General features: G+C 38.3%; 1 long non-coding RNA gene across 2 annotated transcripts in view; it reads left to right on the top strand.

Moving 5' to 3' along the window:
• LOC129059604 (uncharacterized) overlaps nucleotides 1-26,879 on the top strand; it is a 43,774-nt gene that overhangs the window by 10,869 nt on the left and 6,026 nt on the right. Inside the window, exons 3-4 of one of the 2 annotated variants that reach the window (XR_010140068.1) lie at nucleotides 20,927-21,059; nucleotides 22,104-22,314. This is a non-coding gene — a long non-coding RNA (uncharacterized LOC129059604). The remainder of the gene's footprint in view (nucleotides 1-20,926; nucleotides 21,060-22,103; nucleotides 22,315-26,879) is intronic. The other variant, XR_008525606.2, reaches the window with a different exon arrangement.

Consider the following 26,879-nt stretch of genomic DNA (forward strand, 5'->3'; position numbering starts at 1 on the left):
TCATCTGTACATGGAACATACTCTAAGATCGACCACATACTTGGTCACGAAGCAAGCCTCAATAAATTAAAAAGTATATAAATGATATCAAGCATACACTTAGACCACAGTGAAATCAATACCAAGATCTCTCAAAAACCACAAAATTATATGGAAATTAAACAAATTGCTCCTGAATGACTTTTGGATAAACAATCAAATTATGGCACAAGTTTAAAAAAGTTGAAATAAATGAAAATAGAGTCATATGAAAATCTCTGGGATGGAGCAAAATCAGCATTAAGAAGAAACTTTATAGCACTAAACACCTATATCAGGAACTTAGAAAGATCTCAAATTAGCAATCTAACATCACACATAAAGAACCAGGAAAACAGGAATGAATTAAACCCAACCTAGCAGAAGAAAAGAAGTAACTAAAATCAGAGCAGAAGTGAACAAAATTGAGGCCCCAAAATCCATACAAAAGATGAACCAAATTAAAAATTTATTATTTGAAAGGATAAACAAGATCAATATAACTCTAGCTAGATTAACAATCCAGCATATAAACAGAACCAAAGACAAAAACCACATGATTATCTCAATAGATGCAGAAAAGGCCTTTGACAAAATTCAACAACCCTTCATGCTAAAAACTCTCAATAAATTAGGAATTGATGGGACGTATCTCAAAATAATAAGAGCTATTTATGACAAACCCACAGCCAATATCGTACTGAATGGGCAAAAACTGGAAGCATTCCCTTTGAAAACTGGCACAAGACAGGGATGCCCTCTCTCGCCACTTCTATTCAACATAGTGTTGGAAGTTCTGGCCAGGGCAATTAGGCAGGAGAAGGAAATCAAGGGTATTCAATTAGGAAAAGAGGAAGTCAAATTGTCCTTGTTTGCAGATGACATGATTGTATATCTAGAAAACCCCATTGTCTCAGCCCAAAATCTCCTTAAGCTGATAAGCAACTTCAGCAAAGTCTCAGGATACAAAATCAATGTGCAAAAATCACAAGCGTTCTTATACATCAATAACAGACAAACAGAGAGCCAAATCATGAGTGAACTCCCATTCACAATTGCTTCAAAGAGAATAAAATACCTAGGAATCCAACTTACAAGGGATGTGAAAGACCTCTTCAAGGAGAACTACAAACCACTGCTCAAAGAAATAAAAGAGGATACAAACAAATGGAAGAACATTCCATGCTCATGGGTAGGAAGAATCAATATCATGAAAATGGCCATCCTTCCCAAGGTAATTTACAGATTCAATGCCATCCCCATCAAGCTACCAATGACTTTCTTCACAGAATTGGAAAAAACTACTTTAAAGTTCATATGGAACCAAAAAAGAGCCCGCATCGCCAAGTCAATCCTAAGCCAAAAGAACAAAGCTGGAGGCATCACACTACCTGACTTCAAACTATACTACAAGGCTACAGTAACGAAAACAGCATGGTACTGGTACCAAAACAGAGATATAGATCAATGGAACAGAACAGAGCCATCAGGAATAATGCCACATATCTACAAGTATCTGATCTTTGACAAACCTGACAAAAACAAGAAATGGGGAAAGGATTCCCTATTTAATAAATGGTGCTGGGAAAACTGGCTAGCCATATGTAGAAAGCTGAAACTGGATCCCTTCCTTACACCTTATACAAAAATCAATTCAAGATGGATTAAAGACTTAAATGTTAGACCTAAAACCATAAAAACCCTAGAAGAAAACCTAGGCATTACCATTCAGGACATAGGCATGGGCAAGGACTTCATGTCTAAAACACCAAAAGCAATGGCAACAAAAGCCAAAATTGACAAATGGGATCTAATGAAACTAAAGAGCTTCTGCACAGCAAAGGAAACTACCATCAGAGTGAACAGGCAACCTACAAAATGGGAGAACATTTTCGCAACCTACTCATCTGACAAAGGGCTAATATCCAGAATCTACAATGAACTCCAACAAATTTACAAGAAAAAAACAAACAACCCCATCAAAAAGTGGGCGAAGGACATGAACAGACACTTCTCAAAAGAAGACATTTATGCAGCCAAAAAACACATGAAAAAATGCTCACCATCACTGGCCATCAGAGAAATGCAAATCAAAACCACAATGAGATACCATCTCACACCAGTTAGAATGGCAATCATTAAAAAGTCAGGAAACAACAGGTGCTGGAGAGGATGTGGAGAAATAGGAACACTTTTACACTGTTGGTGGGACTGTAAACTAGTTCAACCCTTGTGGAAGTCAGTGTGGCGATTCCTCAGGGATCTAGAACTAGAAATTCCATTCGACCCAGCCATCCCATTACTGGGTATATACCCAAAGGACTATAAATCATGCTGCTATAAAGACACATGCACACGTATGTTTATTGCGGCATTATTCACAATAGCAAAGACTTGGAACCAACCCAAATGTCCAACAATGATAGACTGGATTAAGAAAATGTGGCACATATACACCATGGAATACTATGCAGCCATAAAAAATGATGAGTTCACGTCCTTTGTAGGGACATGGATGAAACTGGAAATCATCATTCTTAGTAAACTATCGCAAGAACAAAAAACCAAACACCGCATATTCTCACTCATAGGTGGGAATTGAACAATGAGAACACATGGACACAGGAAGGGGAACATCACACTTTGAGGACTGTTGTGGGGTGGGGGGAGGGGGGAGGGATAGCATTGGGAGATATACCTAATGCTAGATGACAACTTGGTGGGTGCAGCGCACCAGCATGGCACATGTATACATATGTAACTTACCTGCACATTGCGCACATGTACCATAAAACCTAAAGTATAATAATGATAATAATCATAATAATAATAAAAGAAAAAAAAAAAAAAATAAATAAATAAATAAATAAATGTTTGGTAGATTCCACCAAAAAAAAAAAAAAAAAAAAAAAGAACTTACTCATGTAACAAAACACCACCTGTACCCCAATAACTTATGCGAAAATAAAAAATTTTTAAAAAGTGGGCAAAGGACATGAACAGACACTTCTCAAAAGAAGACATACAAGCAGCCAACAGACATGAAAAATTTTCAGCATTACTAATAATCAGAGAAATGCAACTCAAAACCACAATGGGATGCCATCTCACACCAGTCAGAATGGCTTTTGTTAAAAAGTCAAAAAATAGGCTGGGCGCAATGGCTCACACCTGTAATCCCAGCACTTTGGGAGGCCAAGGCAGGCGGATCATGAGGTCAGGAGATAGAGATCATCCTGGCTAACACGGTGAAACCCCGTCTCCACTAAAAATACAAAAAATTAGCCGGGCGTGGTGGCGGGTGCCTGTAGTCCCAGCTACTCGGGAGGCTAAGGAAGGAGAACAGCGTGAACCTGGGAGGCAGAGCTTGCAGTAAGCCAAGACCGTACCACTGCACTCCAGCCTGGGCGACAGAGTGAGACTCCGTCTCAAAAAAAAAGAAAAAAAAAGTCAAAAAATAACATATGTTGGTGAGCTGTGGAGAAAAGGGGACATTTATACATTGCTGGTGGGGATGTAAATTAGTCCAGCCACTGTGGAGAGCAGATTGCAGATTTCTCAGAGAACTAAGAATTGAACTATCATTCGACCCAGCAATCCCATTACTGGGTATACACCCAAAGGAAAATAAATTGTTCTACCAAAAGAATACAGGCACTCGTATGTTCATTTGCAGCACTATTCACAATAGCAAAGACATGGAATCAACCCAGGTGCCCATTAACAGTGGACTGGATAAAGAAAATTTGATATATGTACTATGGAATACTATACAACATAAAAAAGAACAAAATCATGTCCTTTGCAGCAACATGGATACAGCTGAAGGCCATTATCCTAAGCAAACTATCACAGAAACAGAAAACCAAATATCTCATGTTCTCACTTATAAGTGGAAGCTAAACACTGGGTACACAGGGACACAAAGATGGGAACAATAAACAGTGAAGACTACTAGCAGGAGGAAAGAGGGATAGGGACAAAGGCTGAAAACTGCCTATTGGGTACTATACTCACTACCTGGGTGACGGGATCATTAGTACCCCAAACCTCAGCATCACACAATATGTCTGTGTAACAATCCTGCACATGTACCCCCAACTCTAAAATAAAAGTTGTAAAAGTAAAAAAAAAAAAAAAAAAAGAAAAAAAGAAGGAAGATGCTAATAAGCACAATCAGAAATGACAAAGGTGACAACAAAAGAAACTATCAATAAAGAGACAACCTACAGAATAGGAGAAAATATTGGCAAACTATGCATCTAACAAAGGTCTAATATCAAGAATCTATAAGGAACTTAAGTTCAGCAAGCAAAACAAACAATCAGACAAACAAAAAACTACATTAAAAAGTGGGCAAAGAACATGAACAGACATTTTTTAAAAGAAGCTATACACGCAACAAACAAACACAAGAAAAAAATATTTAACATCACTAATTATCAGATGCATGCAGATACAAACCACAACGAGATACCATCTCACACAAGTCAGGATGGCTATTATTATAAAAAATTAACAGATGTGGATAAGGTCATAGAGAAAAAGGAATGTTTACACACTGTTAGTGGGAATGTAAATTAGTTCAGCCACTGTGGAAAGCAGTTTGGAGATTCCTCAAAGAACTAAAACTAGAACTATCATTTGACCTAGCAATCCCATTACTGGGTATATACCCAAAGAAAAATAAATCATTCTACCAAAAAGACACATGCACTTATATGTTCATTGTAGCACTATACACAATAGTGAAGACATAGAATCAACTTTGATGCCCATTAAAGGTGGATTGAATAAAGAAAATATGTTACACATACACCATGGAATACTACATAGCCATAAAAAGAATGAAATTATGTCCTTTGCAGTAACATGAGTGGAGCTGGAGACCATCATCCTAAGCAAATAAATGCAGGAACAGAAAACCAAATACCATGTTATCACTTATAAAAAGGGAGCTAAATATTGGGTACACATGGACATAATGATGGGAACAACAGAAACTGGGGACTCTAATGGGTGAGACAGAGGGAAGGGGGTAAGTTTTGAAAAACTCCCTATTGGGTACTACAATCACTATCCAGGTAATGAAATAAATAGAAGCCCAAACCTCAGATTCACACATTACAACAAACCTTGCACATGCACCCCATGAATCTAAAATAAAAGTTGAAAAAAATAAAATACATACTAATCTGCCATGTTCCTCAGCATCCTGCAACAAACGGATGCTTCCTGTTATACACAGTTCAGCCAGGTTTTGGTCTACACTTCACCTTGGGCTTGTAGAGTTCACATACATTTTGTCATAGTTCATTGTTTTGCTTTTTACCATTTGTAATTGTACGTAGAGGGTCTTCACAAATGGCCAGAATAAAATCACTTACAGCTAAGAACAACTGAGGCTAAATAAAAGTAACGGAATTCAACTTCATTGAAACACTGCTACTCAATATATGTTTTTTTTTTTCATGGCCCTGCAAGTGAACTAATGGCTTAGAGAAACCACCCTGTTCTGCTGGTAAAGTCACAACTTCCTGTTGCATTGTGCTGTGTTGTTTGTCTGGTCTTTTTAAAAAATCTCTGGCACTACATAATTTGATGTCCTATTATTCTAGGAAGCACACACCACAGGGCCAGTGAAGGGGCTGTATAATGGGGGGTGAAGAGGGCAGAGAAGACATATCTCCAAATTCTTTTATTTTGTGGTCTCAAGTAGCCTCATTTCTTTGCTGGTCTACAGTTCTGAATCTGGCAGAGTTTAATGTAATAATTCACATTTCTCTTCGCTTTGTTGCATTTGATTTGTGACACAAACTATCCACAAGCTTTCCTTGGACACCTAAAAGATAGCTTCAGACACAAAAGATCAGACCCTGGGGTTAATTATTACAGCAGGGAAGGCCATGGAATAGTTCTCTATGTGTTGCTTTCTAAACTGTCCATCTATTTCATCTATTTCTGGCAATAGCTCCTTTCCTAAAATATCAGAACTTTGAAACTGAAAGGGACCACAGACTCATCTTGTCTCACTTTTCATTGTATAGATGGATAAAGTAAAGGCCAGAAAGTTTAAGAGACTAGCTCAAGATTGTGACTTGTGAGAAGCAGCTGTGGTATGAAAGCATCAGACTTCCCGCCCTCAGTCCAGGGACTTTTCTCTTTTCTGTGCTCTGTCCCAGGCTCTCTGCCAAGCTATTCATCATCATTCATCTTCAGACAAGGTTAAAAATTGCACCAGACCTTCCCCAAAGCCTGTCCAGCTGAACTAAGCACAGAAATGCCACAGGCCCATTTTTAGTAGCTGGCCTGAGGGGAAGCTTATTTCAAGGTCTTTGGTATATAAGCATATTCGCCAAGCAGATCTCTTCCCTACAAGCCCAAGCCATGGCAAGCCCAATTTTTAAATTATTTGTGCTGAGATATCCTTATTAATAAAGATAGAGAAAACCAACCTTCATTTTATTCAGTTATTTAAAGGTGAAATGAGCCTCCTTCCTATCATAGGATCCTTTTCTCCTCCTAGCCCACAATGGACTTCTTGTCATTGGTGTTTTGTTTTCTAATATATATTAATTTAAGAATAATAATAAATGATTTGTTTCTCAAAAACATCTTTCAAAAATAAAATGCAAATTAAAAGATGTTTCAAAACACAAGAGCTGAGAGAATTTGTGGCCAGCCCACTGACACTACAAGAAATACACCAAGGAAATTCTTCAGGCTGAAGGAGAATTATCCTAGAGACAATAAAAAACGCAATAAAACAATCAAAAGAGTTAGAAAATATAGAGTTATATAAATAGTGACTATTTTAGGCAACACTAATAACTGTGTTGTGGTGTTTTTACCATGTAGAGGTAGAATACAGGAAAACAATAGCACAAAGGATGGAAATGAGTAAAACCATTAAAATGTTATAAAGTTCTTGCATTATTTGGGAAGCACTGCTAATTAAAGGTGGACAATATAAGTTCCAAAAACATAGTAAAATCTCTAGAATAACCATTAAAATAAATAAGGCAAAAGATATAACCAAAAAGCTAATGGAAGAGATGACAAAATACTCGATTAATAGAAAATAATGTACAACAGGAGGAATCAACAAAGAACAAATCGAATAGAAATAAAATAAATACCAACATGGTAAACTTAAAGCAAATTATAGCAGTAATAGCACTGTATGTAAATAGACTTAGTAATCCAAGTAAAAAACTAAGATTTTCAGACTTGATTAAAAATACGAAATGTGTTTATAAGAGCTAGATTTTACATATAAGCTAAAAGAGGGCCTGACATAAAAATATGAAGATATAGTACGAAAACTAACAAAAGAAACTGAATGGCAACGTTATTAAACAAATATAGCTTTAATACTGGAGGTATTACCAGACAAAATATGTGACTTTTTATTATAGTAAAAAGATAGTCAAACAGGCAGACATAACTATCCAATATTTCTATGCACTTAATAACATAGCATCAAAATACATAAAGCAAAACTAAGACAGAACCAAAAGGAAAAATAGAAATATACACCTTAGTTTGTATGTTAGCACTCCACTCCCAGTAAGTGGTAGAAAAAGCAGACAAGCAATCAGTTAGGATGTAGATCTAGTGTTTATGAGACAACACTCAACAAGCTCAGATACAAATTTCTTTTAAATGCATATGGAATGTTTACTAAAATAAACACATATCTGAGCCAAAAGCAACAAATTCCAAAAGACTGAAATCATAGTGTGTATATATTCTCTTACCACAGTAGAATTTAGAAATCAACAGCAAAAATAATAAACTATTCCCAAATGTTCTGAAATTAAGTAGCATACTTCTTAGTAGCCCAGTGGTCAAAGAAGTCACCATGAAAATTAGAAATAGTTAAAAAATATTTGTTTTCCAAGATGGTGGATTAGAGGCTTTCAGCTTCCCTCAGACACTGGGAAATAGCAAAATAATGCGTAAAAATCAATTCGTGGGAGGTCGAGGCAGGCAGATCATGAGGTCAGGAGATCAAGACCATCCTGGCTAACATGGTGAAATTCCATCTATACTAAACATACAAAAATTAACCAGGCATGGGGGCAGGCACCTGTAATCCCACTTACTTGGGAGGCTGAGGCAGGAGAATGGCTTGAACCCAGGAGGTGGAGTTTGCAGTGAGCAGAGATTGTGCCACTGCTCTCCAGCCTAGGCGACAGAGCAAGGCTCTGTCTCAAAAAAAAAAAAAAAAAATCAATTCTGTGAGGTTTATTTCAGGAAGGAAAATGAGAATTCATCAGAACAGTGAAAGATACCCCAGATCCTGGGAAGAAGGCGGCCAAGCAGCCCCTGTGCCAGCATTCAGGTAATAATGTGAGTAAAGCTCCAGTACATAAGAGGAGCAGCCAGTCTCCACCCTCCACCCCAAGTCTCACTTTTCTGCCAGTGATCCTTGCAACCCAGGCCAAAGGAGAGCATCCTGTCTGTCACAAAACCAGGAACTAGCTTTGAGAGAGACTAAGGGATGGAGAGAGTAAAACACCAGGAAAATCTGCAATCATTTTCTCAGATCCAGGACTAAAAGGTGGACACCATTTTTAATCCAGGTTCATACAAAGTCAGTCATTGGTGATCTGGCAGCAGCAGCCACTGCAGTCAATTTAGACTTGGCCCAGAGATTAGAGTGCTTGCTCTGGAGTGGGGGAAGGGCTCCCACAGCCAGACTTCAGTGGTGAGTGGGGAGAGTGCCCCAGCAGTACTCATTGGATTAGGCTCTCTTTCGTCACAGGATTGGAGCAGGAGAATAGTTTCTAAAACCAAAGTTTCTCCTGAGCTGTGTGACTTCCAACCAGGAACAGCTTTACAACTTGAAACTGGTCTGCATGTGTCATTACTGGGTGCCCCAGTCTGCTCCCACGGTCAGTTGTGTGAGGATGCCCTACCAGCTTGGAGGACAGGTAAGGACGTGGACCCCACTTTCCTAGAAATCTGACACTCAGTGTGGACTGCCCCTATGGGAGGAGGAGCACAGCCAACAAAGTTCCCCTTGGTCAAAGGAAATACGTGTATAGCGCCAGCCACTGAAGGAGGCTGCCTTGGAATGGATTTGAAGACATCAATGCCTTGGAATGGACTTGAAGAGGGGGTCATATATCATGCCCCAACCCACCTCCCCAGTGCATTGCTGCAGATGTGGCAGCAACTCTTTCTATTGGGGCCCGGGCAGCATGGGCTAACTAGTGGGTACTATGCCCAGTACCTGGGTGAAGGGATCATTTATACTCCAAACCTCAGCATCATGCAATATATTCAGGTTACAAACCTGTGCATGTACCCAATGAAACTAAACTAAAGGTTGAGAAATTAAAAAAGAACAAAATCATGCCCTTTGAAGCAATATGGATGCAGCTGGATGCCATTATCTTAAATGAATTTATACCCAAACAGAAAAGCAAATATTGCATGTTCTTACTCATATGTGGGAGCTAAACTCTGGATACAAATGGACATAAAGGTGGGAAAAGTAGACACTGGACTCCAAAGGAGGGGAGGGAGGATGGGGGGCAATGGTTAAGAAACTTCTCATTGGGTACTATGCTCACTATTTGGGTGACAAGACCAATAGAAGCCCAAACCTCAGCATGACAAAATATATCCTTGTAACAAACCTGCACATGTATCCCCTACATTTAAAATGTAAAAAGAAAAACTTAAAGAAAATTAGAAGGTATTTGGAAACTGAACAAAAATGGAAAAATGACATAAATTCATTTAAAATTATTTTGTTCGGCCATCTTTGAAAATTCTTTTCCTTAAGAATGTTGAATATTGGCCGAATAGGAAGAGCTCTGGTCTGCAGCTTGCGGGGTGATCGATGCAGAAGACAGGTGATTTCTGCATTTCACACTAAGGTACCTGGTTCATCTCATGGGCACTGGTTGGACAGTGGATGCAGCCCACAGAGGGTGAGCCAAAGCAGGGCAGGGCATCACCTCACCTGGGAAGTGCAAGGGGTTGGGGAATTTCCCTTTCCTAGCCAAGGGAAGCTATGATAGACTGCACCTGGAAAAACAGGACACTGCCACCTAAGTACTGCACTTTTCCAATGGTCTTAGCAAACGGCACACCAGGAGTTTATATCCCATGCATGGCTCAGCAGGTTCCATGCTCACGGAGCCTTGCTAACTGCTAGCGCAGCAATCTGAGATCCAACTGTGAGGCAGCAGCCTGGTGGGGGAGGGACGTCTGCCATTGCTGAGGCTTGAGTAGGTAAACAAAGCAGCCTGGGAAGCTCGAACTGGGCGATGCCTACCACAGCTCACCAAGGCCTGCTGACTCTGTAGACTCCACCTCTGAGGGCAGGGCATAGCTGAACAAAAGGCATCGGGAATTTCTGCAGACTTAAACATCTCTCTCTGACAGCTCTGAAGAGAGCAGTGGTTCTCCCAGCATGGCATTTGAGCTCTGAGAATGGACAGACTGCCTCCTCAAGTGGGTCCCTGACCCCCATGTAGCCTAACTGGGAGACATCTCCCAGTAGTGGCCGACTGACCCCTCATACAGGCAGATGCCCCTCTGGGAAGAAGCTTCCAGAGGTAGGATCAGGCAGCAATATTTGCTGTTCTGCAGTCTTTGTTGTTCTGCAGCCTCTGCTGGTGATACTTAGGCAAACAGGGTCTGGAGTGGACCTCCAGCAAACTCCAACAGACCTGCAGCTGAGGGATCTGTTAGAAGGGAAACTAACAAACAGAAAGGGATAACATCAACATCAACACAAAGGACGTCCACACCAAAACTCCACCTGTAGGTCACCAACATCAAAGACCAAAGGTAGATAAAACCACAAAGATGGGGAGAAACCAGAGCAGAAAAGCTCAAAATTCTAAAAACCAGAGCACCTCTTCTCCTCCAAAGGATCGTAGCTCCTTGCCAGCAATGGAACAAAGCAGGATGGAGAATGACTTTGATGAGCTGAGAGAAGAAGGCTTCAGAAGGTCAGTAATAACAAACTTCTCCAAGCTAAAGGAGGATGTTTGCACCTATTGCAAGGAAGCTAAAAACCTTGAAAGAAGATTAGACAAATGGCTAACTAGAATAAACAGTGTAGAGAGGGCCTTAAATGACCTGAAGGAGCTGAAAACCATGGCACGAGAACTACGTGATGCATGCACAAGCTTCGGTACCCAATTCGATCAAGTGGAAGAAGGGGTATCAGTGATTGAAGATCAAATTAATGAAATAAAGCTAGAAGAGAAGTTTAGAGAAAAAAGAGTAAAAAGAAATGAACAAAGCCTCCATGAAATATGGGACTATGTGAAAAGACCAAATCTACATTGGATTGGTGTACCTGAAAGTGACAGGGAGAATGAACCAAGTTGGAAAACACTCTTCAGGATATTATTCAGGAGAACTTCCCCAACCTAGCAAGGCAAGCCAACATTCAAATTCAGGAAATACAGAGAACATCACAAAGATACTCCTTGAGAAGCACAACCCCAAGACACATAACTGTCAGATTCAACAAGGTTGAAATGAAGGAAAAAAATGTCAAGGGAAGCCAGAGAGAAAGGTCGAGTTACCCACAAAGGGAAGCCCATCAGACTAACAGTGGATCTCTCAGCAGAAACTCTACAAGCCAGAAGAGAGTGGGGGCTAATATTCAACATTCTTAAAGAAAAGAATTTTCAACCCAGAATTTCATATCCAGTGAAACTAAGCTTCTTAAGTGAAGGAGAAATAAAATCCTTTACAGACAAGCAAATGCTGAGAGATTTTGTCACCACCAGGCCTGCATTACAAGAGCTCCTGAAGGAGGCACTCACTAAACATGGAAAGGAACAACTGGGACCAGCCACTGCAAAAATATGCCAAATTGTAAAGACCATCGATGCTAGGAAGAAACTGCATCAACTAACAGGCAAAATAACCATCATAATGACAGGATCAAATTCACACATAAAAATATTAACCTTAAATGTAAATGTGCTAAATGCCGCAATTAAAAGACACAGACTGGCAAATTGGATAAAGAGTCAAGACCCGTCCATGTGCTGTATTCAGGAGACCCATCTCACGTGCAGAGACACACATAGGCTCAAAATAAAGGGATGGAGGTAGATCTACCAAGCAAATGGAAAGCAAAAGAAAAGCAGGGGTTGCAATCCTAGTCTCTGATAAAACAGACTTTAAACCAACAAAGATCAAAGGAGACAAAGAAGGCCATTACATAATGGTAATGAGATCAATTCAACAAGAAGAGCTAACTATCCTAAATATATATGCACCCAATACAGGAGCACCCAGATTCATAAAGCAAGCCCTTAGAGACCTACAAAGAGACTTAGACTCCCACACAATAATAATGGGAGATTTTAACACCCCATTGTCAATATTAGACAGATCAATGAGAGAGGAGGTTAAAAAGGATATCCAGGACTTGAACTCAGCTCTGCACCAAGTAGACCTAATAGACATCTACAGAACTCTCCACCCCCAAATCAACAGAATATACATTCTTCTCAGCACCACATTGCACTTATTCTAAAATTGACGACATAATTGGAAGTAAAGCACTCCTCAGCAAATGTAAAAGAACAGAAATCACAACAAACTGTCTCTCAGACCACAGTGCAATCAAGTTAGAACTCAGGACTAAGAAACTCACTCAAAACCACATAACTACATGGAAACTGAACAAGTTGCTCCCGAATGAGTACAGGGTAAATAATGAAATGAAGGCAGAAATAAAGATGTTCTTCGAAACCAGTGAGAACAAAGACACAATGTACCAGAATCTCTGGGACACATTTAAAGCAGCCTGTAGAGGGAAATTTATAGCACTAAATGCCCACAAGAGAAATAACGAAAATCTAAAATCAACATCTTAACAGCACAATTAAAAGAACTAGAGAAGCAAGGGCAAACACATTCAAAAACTAGCAGAAGGCAAGAAATAACTAAGATCAGAGCAGAACTGAAGGAGGTATAGACACAAAAACCCTTCAAAAAATCAATAAATCTAGGATCTGGTTTTTTGAAAAGATCAACAAAATTGATAGACCCCAAGCAAGACTAATAAAGAAGAAAAGAGAGAAGAATCAAGTAGACACAATAAAAAATGATAAAGGGGATATCACCACTGATCCCACAGAAATACAAACTACCATCAGAGAATACTATAAACACCTCTATGCAAATAAACCAGAAAATCTAGAAGAAATGGGTAAGTTCCTGAACACATACACCCTCCCAGGACTAAACTAGAAAGAAGTTGAATCTCTGAATAGGCTAATAACAGGCTCTGAAATTGAGACAATAATTAATAGCCTACCAACCAAAAAAAGTCCAGGACCAGATGGATTCACAGCCAAATTCTACCACAGGTACAAAATGGAGCTGGTACCATTCCTTCTGAAACTATTCCAATCAATGGAAAAAGAGATAATCCTTCCTAACTCATTTTATGAGGCCAGCATCATCCTGGTACCAAAGCCTGGCAGAGACACAACCAAAAAAGAAAATTTTAGACCAATATCCCTGATGAACATCGATGCAAAAATCCTCAATAAAATACTGGGAAACTGAATCCAGCAGCACATCAAAAAGCTTATCCACTACGATCAAGTCAGCTTCATCTCTGGGATGCAAGGCTGGTTCAATATACACAAATCAATAAACATAATCCATCACATAAACAGAACCAATGACAAAACCACATGATTATCTCAATAGATGCAGAAAAGGCCTTCGACAAAATTCAATAGCCCTTCATGGTAAAAACTCTCAATAAACTAGGTATTGATGGAACTTATCTCAAAATGGTAAGAGCTATTTATGACAAACCCACAGCCAATATCATACTGAATGGGCAAAAACTGGAAGCATTACCTTTGAAAAACAGCCCAAGACAGGATGCTTTCTCTCACCACTCCTATTCAACATAGTGTTGGAAGTTCTGGCCAGGGCAATCAGGCAAGAGAAAGAAATAAAGGGTATTCAGTTAGGAAAAGAGGAAGTCAAATTGTCTCTGTTTGCAGATGACATGACTGTATATCTAGAAAACCCCATTGTCTCAGCCCAAAATCTCCTTAAGCTGATAAGCAACTTCAGCAAAGTCTCAGAATACAAAATTGATGTGCAAAAATCACAAGCATTTCAATACACCAATAACAGACAAACAGAGAGCCAAATCATGAGGGAACTCCCATTCACAATTGCTACAAAGAGAGTAAAATACCTAGGAATCCAACTTACAAGGGATGTGAAGGACCTCTTCAAGGAGAACTACAAACCACTGCTCAACGAAATAAAGGAGGACACAAACAAATGGAAGAACATTCCATGCTCATGGATAGGAAGAATCAATATCATGAAAATGGCCATACTGCCCCAGGTAATTTATAGATTCAATGCTGTCCCCATCAAGCTACTGATGACTTTCTTCAAAGAATTGGCAAAAACTACTTTAAAGTTCATATGGAATGAAAAAACTGCCTGCATTGCCAAGACAATCCTAAGCAAAGAGAACAAAGCTGGAGGCATCACGCTACCTGACTTTGAATTATACTACAAGGCTACAGTAACCAAAGCAGCATGGTACTGGTATATATAGACCAATGGAACAGAACAGAGGCCTCAGAAATAATACCACCCATCTACAACCATCTGATCTTTGGCAAACCTGACAAAAACAAGAAATGCGAAAAGGATTCCCTATTTAATAAACGGTGCTGGGAAAACTGACCTGCCATATGTAGAAAGCTGAAACTGGATCCCTTCCTTACACCTTATACAAAAGTTAATTCAAGATGGATTAAAGACTTAAATGTTAGACCTAAAACCATAAAAACCCTAGAAGAAAACCTAGGCAATATCATTCAGGCCATAGGCATGGGCAAGGGCTTCATGACTAAAACACCAAAAGCAATGGCAACAAAAGCCAAAATTGACAAATGGGATCTAATTAAACTAAAGAGCTTCTGCACAGCAAAAGAAACTACCATCAGAGTGAACAGGCAACCTACAGAATGGGAGAAAACTTTTGCAATCTACCCATATGACAAAGGGGTAATATCCAGAATCCACAAAGAACTTAAACTTATTTACAAGAAAAAAACAAACAACCCCATCAAAAAGTGGGCAAAGGATATGAACAGATACTTCTCAAAAGAAGACATTTTATGCAGCCAACAGACACATGAAAAAATGCTAATCATCACTGGTCATTAGAGAAATACAAATCAAAACCACAATGAGATACCATCTCACACCAGTTAGAATGGCAATCATTAAAAACTCACGAAATAACAGATGCTGGAGAGGATGTGGAGAAATAGGAACACTTTTACACTGTTGGTGGGAGTGTAAACTAGTTCAACCATTTTGGAAGACAGTGTGGCAATTCCTCAAGGATCTAGAACTAGAAATACCATTTGACCCAGCGATCCCATTACTGGGTTATAACCCAAAGGATTATAAATCATGCTGCTATAAAGACACATGCACACGTATGTTTATTGTGGAGCTATTCACAATAGCAAAGACTTGGAACCAACCCAAATGTCCATCAATGATAGACTAGATTAAGAAAATGTGGCACATATACACTGTGGAATACTATGCAGCCATAAAAAAGGATGAGTTCATGTCCTTTGCAGGGACATGGATGCAGCTGGAAACCATCATTCTGAGCAAACTGTCATAAGGACAGAAAACCAAACACCACATATTCTCACTCATAGGTGGGAACTGAACAATGAGAACACTTGGACACAGGGCAGGGAACATCACACCCTGGGGCCTGTCGTGGGGTGGGGGGCAGGGGGAGGGATAGCATTAGGAGAAATACCTAATGTAAATGATGAGTTGATGGGTGCAGCAAACCAACATGGCACATGTATACCTATGTAACAAACCTGCACGTTGTGCACATGTACCCTAGAACTTAAAGTACAAAAAAAAAATGTAGACGTACAAAAAAAAAAATTATTTTGTAACTTAGACATTATAGTTAACAATTGTTAGAAATAAAAGTAAAATTGAAAGATTATATTTTCAGATGGTATTACTAATTTGTTAGAGCTTCTATAACAAAGTATCACAGTCTGGGCGCCTTAAACATCAGAATTTGTTTCCTCACAGTTCTGGAGGCTGTAAGTCCAGGTTCAAGGTATCTGCAGGCTGGTTTCTCCAGAGAACTCCTCGGCTTGCAAATAGCTCCTTTCTCACTGTGTCTTCACATTCATTTCCTCTCTTGGCCTGCATCTCTGGGCTTTCTCTCCCCCGCTTTTGTTTTTGTTTAATAAGGACAGTCAGGTTAGGGGCCTGCCCTTCTTGCCTCATTTAATATTAATCATTTCTCTCAGGTTCTGTCTCCAAATACAGTCACATTCTGAGGTATTGAGGATTAGAAGTTCAACATACACATTTTGAAAAGACGTAATTCAGTCTATACAGAAGGAAAGGTTTTGGCCTGGTCCCTCCATATTATTTGGGATGGGAGACAAAGAGAAGAGGGAGAGCTGAAGAAGGAAAGAAAAATTCTTGGAAAAAGGAGAGGCTCAGGGAAACAAAAATCCCTAATAAATTAGCTATTGTTAATAGTTAAAAACTACAAAGGGTAGCAACAATAATATTACTACCCACTAACATTTATTGGTTACTTATTATTAGGGTTTTCTTGATGATTACGTGACATAATCATGTAAGACTTCAGCAAAATTCAGAGCACACAGCAAACGTTCAATAAATGTTATGTATTTTTATGATTTCTGAGTTTGTGTTATTCCTTCTGGAAATGGCAAGCAGTGGCTCAGAAGCTTAATTTTCTACTAATATGTAACTGTTAAAAATATATGGTGCTGTATTATCAAGTTTGTTTCAAAAAGTACAATGCCAAATGGAGGTTAGAAGAGGTGTGCTGAATGTGTAATGGAAAGTACTGGTTGTCATGGTAAAGAAAGCCTTGAAGTAAACAGAGCACGTTTTATTTAATTTTAACTCTTATCCAAATGTCTATGAGACTCTTCTTTCATTTGGAAAAGGATATAAGTAAGGTATAAAAAACTGATTTCTCATCAACAGGATATTTGGCAAATATGCTATACATGCGTGTAAGCAAGAAGGGAAAAATTGTTTTAAGTTCCATTTTAGTTGAGGGTAAAAGGAGACAAGATGGAATTGTGTCATAGACAAGCTTTTTGATATTACCCTCCAAGTTCTCTACCACTCTTTCTGTTCCAAGGGAACACCTGCAGTAAATAATAGTAACAGTCCTTCTTTTGAGTACCTGCAATAAGCCACACACTGGCTTTTTCTTCCTCCCAACAACCCAGTAAAATAGGAAACTGTGTCTCAGAGGGGTTAAATGTCACATTAAGTTCAAATAGCTGTAAATGGGTGAATTTAGATGAAAATCCAAGTTTGCTGAGTTGAAATCTCATCCTCTTTTTGCTAAAGGCATGTTTATTTATTCAGCGGTTATCGGGAGAAGTGAAGACACAGACCTAATCCAGTGATGCATCATTGCTGAGCACAGAGTCTGAGGCTTACTGCCTATCTTCCTCAGGAGCTCTCAGAACTGGGACTCTGTCCCACGTGGTTACTGGGCAGGCCGGCTGGGTAACCCACCTATGACCTTCCCGTCAGTCACCCTTCCGTGCTTTCCTGTGTGCCATTCTTACTAATCTTAGGGACTTTAGTAACAACCTCCCAACTCACTCCCCTGTCTCCAGTCGGTTCTTAATCAGAGTTATCCTCTATATACACTGCTGTATGCTCAGGTTTTCTGAAGCACCGACTATTTACTAAATGTGGTTATTATAGAATTTGGAGGAAAAGGAAAGCAAAGTGGCAACTCAGGTTCTAAAGTAAGAGTGAAAAAATATTGGGTTCTAGTGCTTGCTCTCCCATTAACTTCCTGACCTTGAGTAAGTCTCTAATCTAGTTTTTTTAAACCATAGCTCATATGTGTAGCCTTTCTGATTATACTAACATTTTCTGTTAGTGCAGTCAAGTTTCAGAAATAGAGTTTGTTATGAAGACATCCCAAGTCTACCTAAAAGGCCTCTAGATAATGCTTTCCAAATGCCTTATGTTTCTCAAATTGTTAACCTTTGTATTAAGATTTATCCTGAAAATCTGTCACTGTTTTAAATCATTTTCTAGATGTGAACTTCTAATTCAGAGAGGCAGTGGGACTTGTCTAAGATTTTGCAGTGGCTGAAGATCTGAGCCATAAAGAGACCATGTGGTAGATGCATTTCATCTTAGGAGGTGGTGATATAGTTTGGATATTTGTCCCTTCTAAATTTTGTGTTGAAAATTGTTCCTCAGTGTTGGAGATGTGGCCTGGTGTTTGGGTCATGGGGGTGGATCCCTTATGAATGTCTTGGTGCCGTCCTTGCAGTAATGAGTGAGTTCTTGCTCTATTCATTACCTTATGATCTGACTGTTCAAAAGCAGCCTGGCCTCTCTCTTGCTCACCCTGCTCCCCATTCCCCTTCTGTCATGATTGGAAGCCTCCTGGGGCTCCACCTGAAGTAGATGCTGGTGCCATGATTCTCGTACCATCTGCCCAACCATGAGCTAAATAAACCTCTTTTCTTTTTAAATTACCCATGATAATTCAGATATTCCTTTATATATTCAGATATTCCTTTATAGGAAGGGTCCCCAACCTCGGGGCCACAGACTTCGACTGTTTCATGACCTGTTAGGAATCAGGTCGCACAGCAGGAGGTGAGTAGAGGGTAAGTGAGCATTAGTGCATTACTGCCTGAGCTCCACTGCTTGTAAGATCAGTGGCGGCATTAGATTACCATAGGAGCAGGAACCCTTTTGTGACCTGCAAATGCAAGGGATCTAGGTTGCATGCTTCTTATGATAATCTAATGCCTGATCTGTTTTTGTTTTTTGTTTTTTGTTTTTTTTTGAGATGGAGTCTCTGTCGCCCAGGCTGGAGGGCAGTGGCACGATCTCAGCTCACTGCAAGCTCCGCCTCCTGGGTTCACACCATTCTCCTGCCTCAGCCTCCCAAGTAGCTGGGACTACAGGTGTCTGCCACCACACCTGGCTAATTTTTTGTATTTTTAGTAGAGATTGGGTTTCACCATGTTAGCCAGGATGTCTCGATCTCTTGACCTCGTGATCTGCCCACCTCAGCCTCCCAAAGTGCTGGGTTTACAGGTGGTGAGCCACTGCACCTAGCTGACACAGGTATTTTCATGCTAGGTGCACACATGATTATTTTCCATCAATGAACTTGTAGTATGAAATAGAATAGTGACATGCATATTCTCTCTTGTATTCTCTTCAATTCCTTCTGATCACCTGAATGAGAGAGTCTCAGAATTTGGTGATAGTAGGTCTTTAACTCCTTTATAATATTTGTTAATCTTATCTAATAAGGAAATAGATCTCAGCTTCCCAGCCTTCAGCCTCGATCTCTTGACCTTGTGATCACCCACCTAGACCTCTGAAAGTGCTGGGATTACAGGCGTGAGACACCATGCCCGACCCTAATGCCTGATCTGAAGTGGAACAGTTTCATCCCAAAACCATCACCACCCACCCCGCCCCAACCCCTCCAGGTCCATGGCAATATTGTCTTCCATGAAACCAGTCCCTAGTGCCAAAAAGGCTGGGGACCACTGCTTTATAGCAATGCAAAATGGACTAATATGGTGGCTTTGTTTATAGGCCTCAATTGTGGCACATGAGGTAAGGAAAAGATGTCTGTAACTGCTGGGAAAATAGCTGTATATTTCTTTTGCCAAATATATATAAACTCAATTCAAAGACAGAATTCCTAATTGGAGTTTCAGCAATTTCTAAGGGTGTTTAAATAAAATAATTAGTGAAATAGTCAAAATCATAACATCTTATTTGATTGAACTTTGTATACCTTCAGAGTTCGTATTCTATCTAGTATGGAACAACTAAACAATGTAATCAGAAAGGCTGTACTGTGAAAATCAAAGTGAAGATTGCAGATTCATTTTTCTTTTCTCTGACAGAAAACTAATACACAAATCAAGGCTGAAACAAACAGAAAATGGGAGGAAAGTGGACAAGAAGGAGAAACACAAAATATTAGAACTAGATGAGCATGTGGTACTCCCATTTGTTTTTCACATGGGGAAAGTGAGGCATGCAAAATGGCTGATCTAAAATTATTCTTGTATCAAATACTTGAATTCTATAGTCTAGTGGAGCTTATGGACCAGACAAAAACTTGGCCTGATACCCAAGTCTCCAACATTTTCCTGTCATTATTTTTGTGTCATGGTTGAGAAAAATGGCTCTGAAGTGAGACAAAACAAGTGTTCACTATGCACTAGTGATGACTTTGGATGAGTTAATTAATTTATCTAAGGCTCATTTATTCATCTGTTAAAAAATGGGGGAGGAAATAATATCTACCTCGTAATGACATTGTGAGGATACAGTCACGTAATGCTTGTAAGCTGCTCAGCTCAGAGCCAGGCATAGAGTACTCAATGAATATTAATTGTCACAACCACCATCAGTATTATATTATCATTTTCACCACAATGCCACACTTTCTTACCATTTCCTTTTGTGAGGTCATGAGCATAACTGCTCTCAGCACTGAGTACAATCTAGAAAGACATTGCCAGGGTTTTCTCAACTTCTGTGATGGTAACAATCACTTTCTGTCGTTGTTCATCAGGGCCTCCAAATGCCCTCCGTCATCTGGAAAGTCTGATTTAGCAGGTCCTGGGTTGGGATCAGGATACTGTTTTTAATAAGTGACCTAAATGATTGCTTAGACAGGGACTCACATCTCACAAGGCTATCTCATCACCCTTTAACAATTCCATGATCAAACTTAGGGGACAAAAAGCAAGAGCAAAAACAATGAGAATTCTTCTTCCCTTTCTCTCTCTTTTCTACTCTAAAATAGTGAGGATTGGAGAATTATACACTGAAGAATCATAATGTTCCAGGCACTCTTCATGACACAACTTGCAGAGTCCCTCCAACATTTCTATGATGTGGATGGTGTCACTTTATATATGAAGCAAAAACAATTTATGGTAAGTCGTATGGGGTGATGTCTAGCCCATAGCAAGTGCTCAGTTAACATTTATTGCATGAATGAATAAACCTGTTTTTTTTGGTTTTGTTTTGTTTTACAAATTAAAGCAATTACACATTGCAGCTTATTCAAGACAAAATTATGAAACGATTGACATTTATTGCTGATACTCTTGTGTTTTCTTTCTGCTCTTCCTTCTGTTATAGTTGTCCAGTTCCTAGGACCTGTCATATCCAGACCCTGACTTTTCAGAGAAAGGGACCCATGTTGTTAGGGTCTTCTCTTAACTATGGTAGTTTGAGAAATTCCTTTCATGCATAAAATTGGTTTCAAATTAGATGGTTATGAGTCAAAATAATTTGATTTAAAAAAAACTCATGGTGGTGGGGAAGGGTTCAATAGGTGAAGTACAGGAGATATTTTTAGGGTGGTGACACTACTCTGTATAATACCATAATAGTGGATTCATGACACTCTGAATTTGTTTAAGTACATAGAACTTTACAGCACAACAAATTTAGAAAATAATTTAGGAGGTTGCAAAATTTTGGGGTGGAATGTGGAATATGACAAAATAGTTTAACTGTGTTACAAATGTGTGAACTACTTAATTGGGGAGGGAAAAAATGTGTTGACCTAAATAATGTTGGAAATAAATAGAGTCTGTAAGACTAAAGATAAAAGAAAGTTTCCATAAGCACCATGCCCTGGTTGATACAGTTGTTTCCCATGAAGGTGTGGTTTAACAATTCTGATACCACTATGCTTGTACACTGGCATTAAACAATTAAGTAAGTGGATGGTGGACAGTGGGATTCAGGTTTCTCACTGTTGGAGAGGGAAGTTAAGGATAAACAACATCAGAGGGCTAGAATGATCCATGGGATAAAAAGTTAAAGTTGGAGATATCAGCATTAACTCATCTTTAGCTTATATAGATATGGCTGGTTTCACATAGAAATATTCATAGATATGCACATAGAAATATTCATAGACATGCATATAAACATGGGTTAGTACATATATTTCCTTGTTCTGTCAGCTGAAGGGCCTATAAGAAAGGACATCCCAGTGGAAGTCAGCACATGTGATTCATAGATATTGGCTTGTAATAATATTCTCCATTAAAAGAAACCAGAGCTCCTGGGAGAAGTGGCTGATATTACAATAGCAGAAGAAATATACAAGTCGTGCCTGAGTACTTTGTAGTGCCAGAAGGCTAAGAAGGACTAAAAGATCCCACAATTATGAAGGTATGTCAATGTCACAGGGACAGAGAAACCAACTTAAAGAGTTGCCAATGCACAGAAACCAACTTAAAGAGTTGCCAATGACCAAAGCTGGAACAATATGAGGAATAAAATAAATTAGTATTAGATTATATCTCAAATTATAAAATGAATATTCATGAGTCCATACTCCTATAAACAAGTGCTTGAATAAATAATGGGAGAGAAGAGAAAAATCTCCTAGGCAGAAGAATTCCAAATAATTTATTTAGATACTTCAATCTTAAGGAGATCTAACATAACTCTCCACTTCTTGAGTGTGGGCTATGCAGTCTCTTCTTTTCAAAGAATACAATCTGAAAAGTGGGAAAAAGATAAACTTCACTGGGGAGAAACTTGACAACACCACCTCAGCCAGGTAGTCAAGGTCAACATCAACAGTGATAAATCATATCAACAGTATTATGTCCCTAACATGATAAGAATGGGACTTTCCTTTTGTGGTCATCCTCCCCAAACACAAAATCCCAGTCTAAGCATTAAAAAACTTGAGGAATGTTCTATAAAACGCCTAATCAATATTCCTCAAAACTGCCATGGTCATCAAAAATAAGGAAACTGTCACAGCCAAGAAAAGCCTAATAACCATGAAATGTGATATTTTTGATGAGAAAATAGATCAGAAAAAGAACATTAAGTGAAAAATAATAAAAAGATTTAAGCTTTAGTTAATCATAAGGTATCATTATGGGTAACCAGTGTGTCATATTAACTTGTAACAGATATTAATAATTGAGGAAACCAGGTGTGGGATATATGGATGCTTTTGTATGATCTTCCCAATTTTTCTGTAAATCTAAAACTATTGTAAGATATAGAAATTATTTTTCTTTAAATGGTAGAAAACATGTTCCTAACTGAAGTGAAATCTGGTATTATAATGCTCTTGTTTAGAAACATCTGTTAACATATTTGAGTTTCAATGTTCAGGTGTGTATTTAGTGCCAAGAAAATGCTTCCAGGATAATATTTAAACCCAAATATGCTCATTACTCCTGAAAAAATGTCTCCTTTACTAAAACAGCTTTGAGATTCATGGTTTAAAAGTTTTCTGTTGTTGGAACTAGAATGCTTCACCTATGTGACTTGCACGATGGCAGCAGAAGCAGCTGTTAGGATTACAGTCTACTTAGATTTCACAATAATTTATTTTAAAGCTTATAATAATTTGTTTTAAAGTTTTTCACAGAGGAGAGGGAGAAAAGGATGCTTGGGAATAGTGAGCTATTTGTATTTTTTTTGCTTTAGTCCTTTTTGTGCTGTTATAACAGAATACCATAGACTGGGTAATTTATAAACAACAGAAATTTATTTTTCACAGTTCTGGAGGCTGAGAAGTCAATGATCAAGGGGTTGGCAGGTTCAGTCTCTGGTTCCAAGATGGTGCCTTGTTGCTGCTTCCTCCAGAGAGGAGTAACATTTTGTCCTCACGTGGCAGAATAGTAGGAGAGAGAGAACCCACCCCTGAAATCCTGTTTTATAGCTGTATTAATCCACTTACGAGTTCAGCACCTTCATGACCTAAACACTCGCCAAAGACGTCATCTTCCAACACTGCTGCAGTGGGGATCATGTTTCTAACACGTGATTTTGGAGAACATATTCAAACCATAGCAGTGTTATCAGCTTTTTCCTACTTCTTTACTCTAATACTAGAGTTCACATTTACTGAAAAGGGAACATACAAACTGAATTGAGTGTGTTTAGAGATCTAATATAGATTTTTTAAATATGAAGTTTGTTGAAAAACAGTCCTCATTAATCCTTTGTCATGTGGATTTTTTCTATGTAAAAATATTTATTCTGTTTCTAGGCCTTAATCTTGTAATGATACTTTCTAATAATACCAATATTTAAAAAAACTTAACAGATAATACTTTATTATATTTTTGAAACAAGACTTGGAGCTTCAATATAATAAGTAAACATTTAATACAGAATTATTTGGGAACTCATCATTGTAATTAATGTACATTACCAAATATTGATTGAGCCAGTTAGTAATTATAATCTATCAGCAAATTAGGGTATTAATATGTGCATTTAAACAGGTAAGTGATACGCTTTAAAATAACTACTTATTTAGCTTGTGAGAATGATTTGAATAATTTAAAATTGGTGTTTTTTCCCACAAATTTTTGCAGGAATTTCAAGTACTCTTTTAGAGTGTTCAGTTTTAATTTAAATGTGGAATGGTGTGAGCAAAAGTCTTGCAAAAATCACAATACTAATTTCCAATTTTCTTCAGTTTGGAATGCCCTTTCTCAATTTTGCATGTAAAATCTTTAAAGTTGTGCCTATAAATGCCTTTCCTTGATAGCCTTATAATTGTCCAGATGCATGTAATTTTCCCCTCTTCAGAAGCCCTGCTAACTTATCAGATAAATCGATTTCAAACAGGAAAAAAATTCTTACATCTAGCTGGTCTCAAGGGAAGAGACTCCAGAGAAAGTCAATACAAAGATTTCTCTCTTAATAAAGGCATAAGGAAAACAATGCAAAGAAATGAATGTCCAATCAAAGATTGTCAGGAGAGACTCACAGGCTGACTTCAGGGCATTGTGCCTTTAAACATCTGGTTTATGACTACTAGACAATACGGATTGAGAGGATGAGGTAGATTTCATTTTTTAGGAGATTGTTAATGTGATTAAAAGCTATCAGATAATTGTTCAAACATTTTATCAGGAATTCCAGTTACAGTATTCCCCCTTTATCCATGGTTTTGCTTTCCACGGTTTCAGTTGCCCTTGGTAAACTGTGGTCTTAAAATATAAAACAGAAAATTCTAGAAATAAACCATTCATAAATTTTAAGTTGCATGCCATTGTGAGTATCATGATTAAGTCTTGCACTATCCTGCTCCATCCTGGCCAGGACATGAATCATCCCTTTTTTCAGCAAATCCATGTTTTATATGCTAATCTCCCATTAGTCACTTCATCGCCATCTCAGAGTTATCAGATTAAAAAAAAAACATACCATATATTGGGTTTAGTATCATCTGAGGTTTCAGACTGCCACTGGGGGTATTGAAACTTATCCCCAGAGGATAACGGGGAACTACTATCCTTTCTAGGAGGGGTTATAAACAATATCATGCAAAAGAGTTCTGCTCTGGGTGATGTTTAGAAAATTTTCTTTTCCCTGCACTGAAGGGCTTATCTGAAACAAAGCACTTGGTGGTAGACTGCATAACACAAGAAGCGGAGGAATATTACAAGTTTTACTGGGAGAATTTTTGGAGGGAACATTTTCTTTTTTCTCTCGTATAGGGTTTTGCAACACATACATGGACCAGTAAACTAAGAAAATGTCTCTTCTACTGATCAATTTCATGTTTTCACACTTAGGTTCTATGCAAGCCCAAGGAACAGAATGCTTTTACGTGTCTGAGTAACAAGAGGATTTTATACTTGTGTGACTTCACACACATTGTGGTGTTTGTGCTGCATTAAATCAAAGTGAGGGAGGTCATAATTCTGATCATAAAACAGCACATTAATATCACTAATCAGCTGCAACAGATGAGCAAAAACTTCTGATTATTTATTTATTTAATTTATTCATGTGTTTGTTTAGATACACAATATTTGTGCATATTTATGGGGTGTATGTGATATTTTTATACATGCATACATTATGTAACGATTAAATCAGGGTATTTAAAATGGATATTCATTCACTTCAAACATTTCTCATTTCTTTTTGTTGGAAACATTTCAAACCTTCTCTTTTAACTATTTGAAATACACTGTATATTATTGTTAACTATCACCACCTTACTGTGCTACAACACTAGAACTTGTTCCTTCTAGCCACCTGTATATTAGTACCCATTAACCCACCTCTTATTACTCCTCACCCTACCCCCTCCAGCCTCTATCATTCGACTCCCTAGCTCCATGAGATAAAAATTTTTAGCTCTCACATATGAGTGAGAACATGCAATATTTGTCTTTCTGTGAAGAGCTTATTTTATTTAACATAATGACCTCCACTTCCATCTATATTGCTGCAAATGAAAAGATTTCATTCTTTTTTATGACTGGATAGTAATTCATTGTAAATTAACATTTTCTTTGTCCATTTATCTACTGATGGACATTTAGATTAATTGCATATCTTGGCTATTGTGAATAGTGTTACAATAAACATGGGGGTGTTAGTACAACTTTGATATACTGATTTTCTTTCCTTGGGATACATACCCAGTACTGGGATTGCTAGATTGTATGGCAGTTTTATCTTTAGCTTTTTTTTTTTGAGAAACCTCCATACTCATTTCTATAATGGCTGTACTAATTTACATTCCCACCAACAGTGTGTAAGAGTCCCCTTTCCTCTGCATCCTCATCAGCATTTGTTATTTTTTAAGACTGTTGTTTCTGGAAAGTTTACCTGCTACCTTAGAAATTGGAGGTGCCTGTTTCCCCCTCAGTACTGATTACCTATACAAAAAAGCACAGGCTTCCACAAATCAATTTAACTTCCTATATATTCATTCAAATGTTTTATTCACAAACAAG

This window comes from Pongo abelii, chromosome 4 (assembly GCF_028885655.2).
Source record: "Pongo abelii isolate AG06213 chromosome 4, NHGRI_mPonAbe1-v2.0_pri, whole genome shotgun sequence".
Lineage (NCBI taxonomy): Eukaryota > Metazoa > Chordata > Mammalia > Primates > Hominidae > Pongo > Pongo abelii.